The sequence below is a fragment of the Bidens hawaiensis genome, unplaced genomic scaffold, assembly GCF_021521415.1.
Source record: "Bidens hawaiensis isolate Kalapana, Puna unplaced genomic scaffold, B.hawaiensis_p1.1 tig00020514_1, whole genome shotgun sequence".
Taxonomy (NCBI): Eukaryota; Viridiplantae; Streptophyta; class Magnoliopsida; order Asterales; family Asteraceae; genus Bidens; species Bidens hawaiensis.
In genome coordinates, this window is record NW_027493133.1 from 69742 (window position 1) to 81723 (window position 11982).

General features: G+C 36.7%; 1 pseudogene; it reads right to left on the bottom strand.

Annotated features, from left to right (window-relative positions):
• Positions 1–10012: 10012 nt before the first annotated feature.
• On the bottom strand, positions 10013–11916 carry LOC143560914 (transcription termination factor MTEF18, mitochondrial-like; annotated as a pseudogene).
• Positions 11917–11982: the final 66 nt, after the last annotated feature.

Consider the following 11982-nt stretch of genomic DNA (forward strand, 5'->3'; position numbering starts at 1 on the left):
ATGAACGAGTTTCAGGTCAAGTAAAGTTTGGTGATGGATCCGTGATCGAAATCAAAGGTAAGGGTAATGTGACTGTGGTAAGTAAGACATGTGAAAAGAAAACGTTTTGTGATGTTTTCTATATGCCTAAGTTGAAGACCAATCTTCTTAGCTTGGGTCAGTTGGATGAAGAAGGATGTAAGATTGAACTAGCCAATAGGATATTGAGGCTATATGATCAGAAAGAGAGATTGTTGATGAAGATTCAAAGAAATCTGAATAGGACGTACAACATTAAGCTTCGGGTATGTTGTAATCCTAACAACTTTGAAGTTGAAAAGAAAGTAAGTTATGATGTGAAATCGATTATGAAAGTGAAGGATATTCGGTTTGGAACGATTCCAATGATTTGTTTGGAGTTCATGAAAGTATTGGTCAAGAACGAGTTGATGAGAAGAAGCAAGTTAAGAAGGAAAATAACAATATGACTTCAAAGTTAAGCATGAAAGGAATGAATGCTAAGTTTGAGGAATCGGTGAAGCAAGTATGTTATGATCAGCTGAAAAGAAGGAATAAAAGAGAGAAGAGGAACAATTCAAGATTAAGGGGGTGAATGAAGAATAATCTTGAATTATTAATAAAGTTGAGGGTTTGTTTTGTAAGTTTATTTTAATATGGAATATTCTAGAATAAGTTTGCCTTGTTTCCTAAGTTAGGTTTGTCTTGGAGAGCAAGTTTAGTAGGTTTATAAATAGGGTCTAGATTATTAGTTTTATTTGTATGAGTCAAGAGAAGTCTCTTCTCCTTGTATGTTCGTGAAGTTATGTTCGTTTGATAAGTCCGTTTGATTATATGAAAAGAGTCGAGGGTTGTTGTGACAACTGCCCAAATCCGACCCGACCCAGGTACCCGTTTTCGGATCCGATTTTAAGATTTAAAATTTGATTATAATCTTTATAAATTTATCAAATAAATATATATATATATTACTAATAATAATGATAATAATAATAATTCCTTTCCGCCGTCCCGCCCCTTTTTCTCTCTTGTCGCCGTCCTGCCCCTCTGCTTAACCCTTAAGCCTTGAACCCCTTTTTCTCTTCTCTTTGCTTGTCCTTTGGTTCTTCCCGCCTAAGGATGTCTGCGCAGCTCCACGCGCCAGACTCCTTACAAGGAAGCCTGCGTGAAGACCAGCTGTTCATGCGATACGCGAGGCGAACTGTTCCCGCGGCGCGCAAAGGATTGTAGTTCTTCCCGCGGCGCGCAAAGGATTGTAGTTCTTCCCGCGGCGCGCTAAGGATTGTAGTTCTTCCCGCGGCGCGCAAAGGATTGTAGTTCTTCCCGCGGCGCGCTAAGGATTGTAGTTCTTCCCGCGGCGCGCTAAGGATTGTAGTTCTTCCCGAGGCGCGCTAAGGATTGTTCTGTCTGCCTTCGCCCTCGCGCACTCAAGCCTTCTCGCGCTAGACACTTAAGTCTTTTCTCCAGTTTAAGCCAGCATGTATGCTTTTGAAATATCTTATCTTCTGTGCTATACCTGCCAAGGTATGGGCACAGTAGGCCAGATATGACATCTGTCCGAAAAGTCACTTTCGGCGCAGCTTGCTTACCAACCCTCTTGGTTGTTAGAAAAAGTAACTGGCATAATCTTTTAAAATCTTCTTTTCCATGTCTTGAACAGTACTTTGACTGACCCCTCCCATGCTATGAACAGTAACCTGTCAGCCTTCCCCATCCCCTGCAGCTGCCACCATATCTCTTGCTTTTGATATCTTTTGCTTTGATTTGATAAGATCTTTTTCCCCAATTCAAGGGATGTGTTCCCTAGGGTTTTCCTATAAATAAAACTAATTTCTTGGATAATTAAACACTCAAACACTTAAAACACTCCCCAAAATCTTTCTCCCTTACTCTCAGCCGAAGATCCTCAGCGACGCCTCCACTCCCCTCTTTGCAATCCGTCTTCTCTTCTTTTCTGCCCAGAAATCTCGGTAAATATATAATATATAATTTTTTTTTATAATTTGTTTAAGTGACTTACATATATTCGAGACATTAAAACCAATCGTTAAACCAATAACCTCTTATTTATAGGTTAACTTTCGCTTGTTTAAAAGTTGGTTCTTGCATTATCTTTCAACGCACCTTTTACATGTGAGTAATCTCGTACCTAATCCCCTTTTATTTTTAACGTTTTGGGATGTTCATGTGTTCGTACAACTTGAGTCTTAAACTTGTTTATGAAATTATGTGCGCAAAACCCATGTGTTATGGACGTTTACTAGTGTTGTATATTTGTATGTGTTGATCATTAACCGCTTTGATCGGCCTATTCCGAAGTTTTCATGGATCCATTAGATAAACACGGGAGACCTATTGTTACGATTTTCTTGGTTTGTTTGCACATACACTAATGATTATTTGTTTTTGCTCGATTTGGAGCACGCTATGAACTATGAGCTATGATCTATTTAGGCTTGATCACAATCTGTTTACACACTATGTTGAACACCAGTTATACACATGTTGCGCGCAGTGCTTTGTTATTATCCATTTATATCTATTAAACTTGATTTCTCACCGACACGCAAGTGTTGACGTTTTATTTTAACACATGTTCAGGTTTGCTGTAGCTGCTTTTGGAAACTCGAGGACACGTAGGATGTTTTCTTTTACTTTGGACCTAGTTTAAAATATAACAAGACAAATTTATGTATTTGAATATTATGAGTTATATGTGATTTATGTTACTTTATGGTGTGTTATGCGCTATGCGCAATGAAATGTATTTATTAAATATTGACACCCAAATAGTGTCACGAGTAATGAAACAATTCGTAGCGCCCCGATGTATAATCCGCCATCGGTCGGGGTGTTACAGTTGTCACCCCAAATATCTCGTGTCTGTTTGTTTGTTTGTTATGATTGTTTGATCCGTCTGGGCCAACACTGATGTCTTTCACATAACCTGACAATTTATATCCAAGTATCCAACTTCTCCATTCCTCGATCACATATTGGACTTAGAAGCAATCTTCTTCATCCATTATACATCCAAATTGAACAAATAGATAAATAACTTCTTGGTCGCCAAACTGGTAAATAATGCCTCCAAAATGATGCATCAACCATCTCCTCCAGATTGATGCATTCAAAGAAAGTTATTATTTTCTTGTTTTCTTTTAATCAATTTCTAACCTAAATATTCTTATTTTTACATTTAAATTAACCTAAAAAATAATATTTTAATCTTCTAATATAAATAAAATTTTCTTCAAACTTCCTCATTCTTAATTAATTGCTTATGGGATTACATGGAAAGATGGTTTAATTTTCATTGTTACTAAAAAATTTGATGTACATAAAATAAGAAAGAAAAATAGATAAAAGAATATTTAAAAAGTCCCATTACATGTGGATAAACAAGAATCGAGGTTATGGGGTGGTTTACAACCTCTTTATTGAATTGCAATAGATCACAAGGATTGGTTATTTAGGATTTCTGATTAAAATGGCGGTAAAGTATTAATCTATAATGGTGCTTATGTAACAAATTGGAGATGAAAAATTGATGAAAAGAAATCAAGGTAATAAAAAAATCAATTTTTAATTGATTTGAGCCAAAACAACGTAGTTTTGGGGGTTTTCGCATCTAAGATTAGATGCCTAAAAGCCCTATATTCACTTTGCATACTAAAATAGGTTACAAGATATATTTTGGCCGCTCATCCAAAAAAATTAACCTATGAAGATTATTAGGTTTTCTAAACATTACTTGTATACTTATGGTGCTATTAGCTATTGTTATTTATGACACTAATGCAGACATCATGGACAAAAAAAACGAACTTATATGCGTATATCTACATATTTTGTTCGTTTGCCTTAACATGTTTGCTTCTTTATCTTTTTTTTTAAAGAAAGTTACAATTTTTGTCATTATGAATTAACCAAATTATAGAATTAGTCATGTCCGAAAATGATTTTCACTCAATGTCCTTTATTTACATATTTCACTCGATAGTTTCCTTTACACTAACAAATGTTAAGTTTCTCTGTTAAGCCTCCTCATGTGTTTGCACATAAGGGCATTTTGGTCATTTCATCCGTATATTTATAAACAATAATAAAAAAACAAAAATCTTTACCCAAACACACATACTCTCTCTCTATGTGTGTGCACGCGCACGCACGCGTTTGTGTGTGTGCAAAACCCTAGCGGCCACCAACAACTCATCTTCTCTAGCCGTCAACTCTTCATTCCCAAATCTTAATTTCAATTTAAACTCAAAATTGATATCAATAGATTGACATGCAAGAATATCCAGATCCTTCCAAAACACCATTAAAGATTGATTTACGAGCTCTTTGCAAATTGGTTCACACCCGTGTCATCTTGTTGCTCCTCGTCGTCGTGTTCATCATCAATGCCATATTCATCACCACCAAAGACCACTGTCACCGACCTCCATCTTCACTCGTTCCATATTCACCACTATCGTGTTCATTACCACCAAAGATACCCACAAACATAACCAAATACACCCAAAAATCTGATGCCCACCCCCAAATTCCACATAGCTTTTCATATTTGAAATAAATCATCGTTTTCCTCGTAAAGAAAAGTAGTTCAAATCCATTAACTTGTTCAACACAAATTTTAAGCAGAGATCTTTAAACCATTTGTGAATTGAAGAAGAAGAAGAAGAAGAATAGTTAAATTTCAAATGACTTTGTTATGTTGAGGATCAAAACCCTAACAATTTATCACCATTAAGCTGGTCAAATCTTTAGTTAAAGAATAGAAAAGCACTCGTCCATGTCTTTTTCTTAACCACCATCAACCGTCGTTCATTCTACTGGGAAACTATTACCACATCGTCACCACTATCGCCACGTTAGCCAGGGAATTCAAAAATTGTTTTTCCTTCTCCCCCCTTTTGAATAAAGAAACCCTAGTTTCTGATTCTCCATAAATTGCATCCTACGATTTCAACACCCTTCTTTCCAATGAAACACTCCTACAAATCCCTTGAAATTGTGGTTGAATAATTCGTTAGGTAAAATCAGTTAGAGATTTTTGGAGCTTTATTGTTACATAAATAGCCCTTCAACAGGTAAAAAGACTAATTGTCCTCATGTGCCATGCACATGAGGAGACTTAATAGAGAAACTTAAAATCCGCTAGTGAAAAGGATAAAAATCGAGCGAAACATACAAACACAGAATACATAGTGAAAATTGCTTTCGAAAGGGACTCATTTCATAATTTAACTAATGCAAAAGGTTAAAATTTATTTTTCACTTTTGTTTATTACACATTTTTTCAACGATATAAATTATGTTTAAATTACTTTCAATTACCTGCGACGCTTCTAAAAATCACTTGTATACTAGTGATGGTTCGTTTGCATATGCCTGAATTTTATAGACCTGCATTCGTATGTCTATTATAAGTTTGAACTTTAATTCTAAGTAGTTGGTACTTGGTAAACAAGTATATATTTATACATTCAAATACACTTTTTATATATATATATATTCGCATACCACCCTAAGTAAATATAACAAACACAAATACACACGTTATATGTAACGAAAATATGCAAAACAGATAAACTAGTTATTTTTTCAATCTTGATACAACTAAAAATGAAAGAAATGATATAAATTTAATATTTATTCTTTTTTCGTAGACAATTATATATATTATAGATAGATTCTGATTTCTTACTCTCTTTTTTAAAGACAAATTTACTTTCCAAATCTTGAATTAGGATGTGCAGTAGTAGTAAAAATCTTCATAGTTCATAAAACGACGTTTGGTCGTAATAATCTTCTTCATAAGACGTATCATACAACCTCTTTTTTTTTATTCATCCATAGGGTCAAATAGTACCGGACCCACATAAACCCTTTATTACATTATTTTTCTTTTGAAGTTCATGATTTTTAATACAAAAATATTTCATTTTCATACATGTACGTAGCTAAAGATCGACACAACTCAAAAATCACATAAAGGAAGATTGTAGGCATCACCCTTTCACTTTATTACAACTTCCCGCCTCTTTTACAAAACCTAACCCAAGCTTTATAGATATCCATAATATTTTTATTCGCTATCTAATATTTGTTACTAATATAAATATAATTGAAAACATGCAAAAACCATTATGATTTTATGTTTTTGACTTCGCGGATTAAGTATCAAAGTCCATTGTCATTTATGTTTACGCTAGTTAGCAATGATAGTTGGGTTAAGTGTGAGGCAAGGGGGATGCAACGGGCTCGAACCACGTGTGGCAAGAATGGAACAACCTGGCATCCTAGTTCGATTCCAACAAAGAACATTGCTCTAGGATTCGAAATCAAAAAAGGTGGGTTGTATGTGGGTTGGTAAGACTTTCAGAGTCACTCGACAACCAGTGGTACCAAAGCCATAAAAAAGAAAAGGTACCAAACTCCGTGGATTAAGTACCATTCAAATACCTGTGGCACAAGAAATGTGTTTCTTGGGTTTAGGGGCATGCATTTTTAATATGAACACGCGAGTTTGGGAGATGTGGGGTTGGATGTATTTTGATGTCCTAAGGAAAGGAGAGGTTAAAATAAGACGCAACCTTGTGTGACAACTGGCTAACATGGATGACAATAGAATATAGACGTGTTTATCTGATGTGTAAAACGAATACAGATGTACATGATGAGATCATTTGCGTACCATTTCTTCTGTAATTATTTAATTCATGAAATGAAAATGGTGATTGCATGTACATATATATGAGATTGTTACATTCTAGTTAGCCACTTATTATGTAATCGAGACGTGCGACACTATGTAAGTACAGCTGTCATCTGTAGATTTTGAGAATGCTTACATGTATTAAAGTTTAACTTCCGTGTCCTTAGATGTCTGCTCAACCTTCAAAAAGTAAAGTTTTCATGAACACGTATGTAATCAATCATATCGATCGGCTCAATGATTAAGGTTTACATAATACCATAACAAAACTAAAAAATTATATAGAAAAACACATAAGCAATTTGCATCATCCATGTTCTCTACCTTTTAATAAATCAACCCATCTTACATGACAAAACATAGCATAGCAACTTTCTATGTGAGTATAATATCAAAAACAAGCGTGATGGATTTTTTTTAATTTCAGAAATCTAAATGCTTTATTCTTTTTACAAACTTTTAGTGAAGTTATTGTCAACACTTAACGGTTAAAATTAGAGGTTGAGGACTTGAGGGCCTATGTTGTCTCGTACAAAGAAGCGAGCCTCTTTTTAAGCCCAAAATAAGTCACTTAATTTTAAATACAAAAGAAGAAAGCTAAAAACCGCATCCACAAACATAATGAAAATCCATTAAAACCCAAGTCCATATTTTATATTTGTTATTTGTAGAAAAACATCGACACGTCTCCGATCCTCACAAGTCACAAGCCACAAACGTGATTCGTTCCACAAATGTAGTAGTCTTCTTTTTAGTTCATTAAGGGTTCAAGTGTTCAACCATTTAGGTTGTGAGCGTTATGGATTGACAGATTTGACTTTGTAACATAGGTTGAACGTACACTAGTTTGACCGATCGGTATTTGACAAGTGGCAACCATAACATTCATTAAAGAACAAGTTGATTTGGATTAAATAACTACCTATTGATCAAATTGTATCATCTTAAATTATATAGCTCGCCAATTTGGGCCTAGTTAAACTATACACGGGTTAGGGTCACTCCTATGAAACTTGCTTATTTAAAATGAATCCGAATGGATCAAAACAACCCTCGGCCATTGTTTGTCGTCAATAGGGTTGTTTAAAAAGCTCGTTCGTGGCTCGCTCGATAAAAACTCGAATAAATCTAGCTAAAAAAACTTGAACGAAATAAGCTGAGTTAATTGGCTCATTTTTGTAACCGAGCCAAACTCGTCCCAAGCTCCGCTTGGGTCATGGCTCGGCTCATTGGCTCGATATTAGGCTCGTTTAACTTCAAAATCAAGATCGAGCCTAGCTAAGTTGCCTCGTTTAACTTCGAGCTCGAGCCCACCCTGGCTCGACTCGTGAGCAGCCCTAGTCACCACCACCATCTTCACCATCCCTGTAGCTACCACCGTTTATACCATCTTCATCACTACCTCTACAGCCACCACCACTGCCGCAAGTACCTTGTGCCCTTGTCAACGCCGCCACCAATGTTTCCGCCACCGCCACAGCCACCATCTTAATTGGTGCCACCACCATGGCTACTTTGTCGTCGCCATCCATATTGGTGAAAAACTAGAGGCCATTAACATGACTAAGATTTACGAACGTAACTGAATGGGTATTAACATCCGTGCAAATAAGTCTTGTGGCAGTATATGAGGTAAAAGAAAGTAGAATACAAATATAGAAGACAAATGAACATCAAGTAGCATATCCAATTTCTCGTGAAGAAAACATGTCTAATTTCTTGTATAAGGAAGGATTAGGAGACAACTGAAAAACACTACTAATTCTTTTTGTACCACTCTAGTAGTTATCGGCACCCCAACTGCCACCACCGCTACCTTGACCACCAACATTAGCGCCAACTACGCCACGGCCACCAACACCATCACCGCCCGTGGCCGCTATTCGCAGGTGAACCTATTTTGAATATTTATTTTTCTAAAACAACTCACTCAACACGAGTTCATTTCGGTCATAACCTGGTTTCACCAAGAGGTACACAAAAAAGCCGGTTCTGGACCCGACCCGGCAGTTCATGCCCAGAACCGGACCCGACCCTACCCGCAGGTACGGATCGGGCTTTGGGTTTCTCCCCCGACCCGGACCCGCTGGAACCGGTTCCACCAATACCCGGTCAAAACCCGACCCAACCCTACCTGAAACCCCAAGAAACCCGGAAAACCCGATCAAATACCCGACTATACCTGGAGCCGATTCCTACTCTACCCGGTTTTGACTTTTCGGTTCCTGAAAATACCCAGCTTGTGCACCTCTAGTTTCACCCAAGCCAAATTGCTACTTCTCTAAAGCACCCTGTTTTAGACTCGAACTCATTTTGCTCCAAACCCGCATAAGGCGCTCAGTTTAGCAGACTTAGACTATATGTAAAACCTCAATGCACAAAACCTGCCAATGTTCAAGAGGAGCGCGCCTCGTGCACTCATGTACACCCATCACCTGCGGTAGCTTGAAGCGCAAAACTCTGCACTTGAGGTACCCTTTTTTTATAAATCATGCTTGATTATATAGAACTTTCTGATATTCAAAACAAATCAAATAATAAGATAGACTGACTTCTTGAATACAGGTACCTGCTTGCAGACTGTTTCAACGATCACCAGCCCACATATGCATAACATAAGGTTAAACTGTTTACACCATAGTTACCTAAATCGTGGTACTCTTCGGTACGAGAACGAAATACGGGTACGCAATTCGCTCAAAGGTGACGTATTCGGTACGGAGGGGGTAGGTTCATTTCGGTACGAGCCGGTACGGTGTACCATAGAATCCGGTTCGGTGTACCCAATTTAAAACAAAAAATACCAAAATACATAATTACATATTACCAAAACATTAATTCTATAGCAGATAATCAAATGTCATATCCAAAGCTAAAATTCCATAACATACTATCCAAAAGAGATTATCCATATTCCACAACAGATTACAATGTTATGCATAGTTCCATAAGAACCATAACAGATTATCCAAAACAATTTCAGAAATTGAATACAAAAAACTGAAATTGAAGAGGAGAAAGGTAAATTGAGGATTTAATTTTGGGGAATTGGTGAATTGATGATATAATGTGGTGTTTTGGATCAATAGATATAGATGATATAATGGTCTGAAGACTCCTGAACTCTGAAATCACCTTGGAAATAGGTGCGCCGTGCGCTGGTGGAATCAAAGAGGCTGTACCCATTTCCCGCCATGAACACCTCTGCAATAGCAGGAAGCGCAAACAAATGCATACCAAATCTTTTTATAAAAAAAAATAAATAAATAAAACCGTTCGCACATTATACAATTAATAAATCTGTTGTTTTAACATCTCATAAACCTCAATACCTTTAGGATGACTTCTAACTTTATCTTTAATAAATTGTTTTTCTGAGCAAGCAAGAACTAAGAGCCATACTATTAGTCCCCCTTTGCTCTTTTAACCAATTATAAAACATACACCTAAGTTTCACCTTCTCTATAGCATATGACAATGAAGACGGGTATCCCGATATCGATCCCAACGAGTACCCCAACTCGTTGACCAAAAAGTCAACCTTCAATTCAAGCACCTCTTTCGACTGGTTAACAATTTGAGGAGCTGATTTCACCATTTCCATCACAACTTCTTGGTCAAACCCTGCATTGACCAAACAATAAAATCGTTCACGAAGCTCATTCGCTCGCCCACGAAACCGTTTAAGCGCGCGTTCCATCTCCTTTGAGTTTTCAACGAACCCTAAATCTAGTAAAAACTTTGTTTTTTCTATAATACGTTCCTTTGATGACGGAAGTGGTGTAACTTTTGATCCGATAGCTAAATTCGTTAACTCCTTGGGGTTTTTCATTATTATTTCGCAAAGACGTTTTTTCCCCGAATTCAAACAATTTAATGCCGTTTTCACACCCTTTAAACTACACGACCCAAGTATATGCGGGTGCGAACGAAAAACTTTCCCAATATTATCGACATCCATTTCAATTCCTAATAAAAAACAATACGACCGCCGTAGATTCGAAAAAAAATCCCGCATATTAATTCTGGAAACCGAGAAAATAACAATATAATATCCGTCTTGGAAGCTCCAAACTTAAGCAAAAATGTTATAACCAAAAACGTAGTAAGCCCCGAACCTTCTAACAAAATTGTCGAATGTTTATGCAATAATCTTCCTAAACGCGCATTGTCACACTCTAATTGTTTTAATATACACAAAACTTGTACCATACGTGTCCAATTGTAACATTCATCATCTGATATATTCTCAACAAACCAATTATTCAAAATCCCTATATTCTTTAACTCTGTAACAACCTTAAAAACAACATCACTGTTTTCACCCCCGATTAAAACATTAGGACACGAACCTACAATTTTAGCAACGGCAGATTGATCTAACAAAAAGAAACCTTCAACTTCACGGAGGCGTGACAACAAAACCCCATCATCAAACCTAAACACTTCATTAACCTCCTTATAAATCTTTCCTATACTTTTACTGGCAAACCCGTATTGACATAACACATGATATTTCTCCAACAACACCTTATCATCAGTTAAGAACATTAAATCACGCGGCAAAAGCGTTGTAAACTCACTCAGGTCCAACCCCATGCTCTCGAAAAAGGGCTCGAACTCGTTAATCGGATGGTACCGCAAGAACCTGGCCACGAATTGCCCGATATTCTCATTATTATTAACATTATCATTAGTAATAACCCCTTTCAGCAGCTTTTCAAGAAACCTAGGGGAATTTCGACTAATGTTTTCGGCATCGATAAATTGTAAGTTTCTAGTGGAATGTAAGTAATCTAACAACGCATCTTCGGCTTCTCGATAATCAGTAAAATCAATCGATTTAGGGCTGTTTTTGGGGTTACAAGCTGCTTTTGTGCGATAAATTCTAGGGCTTTGGATTGCAGGGTGTGACCCAATTGGAGAAATTGGATTTTTGGTCAACTTAATAATAACCCTTTTGAGAATAAGTGATTTTTTAAAGTTCTGGATGTGATACATGAATGGGTTTAAGTAAATTTGACAAGAAATTGATGAATGTGAGGTTCAATAATAGTATATGCAGATGCAAAGGTTGAAGATAAAAGATTTACCTTGTGATTTGAATGGTTGTATAGGTCTGATTGTGACCATTATTTGGGGGAGATGAGATTGATGTATGCAGTAATAGCCATTGGAGAAGAAGCTCTCAACGAGGGTTTTTGGGTTCTATGTGCTTCACTGGTTGTTATTATTAGCCCTTGTGGTATAGGTATTTTCAT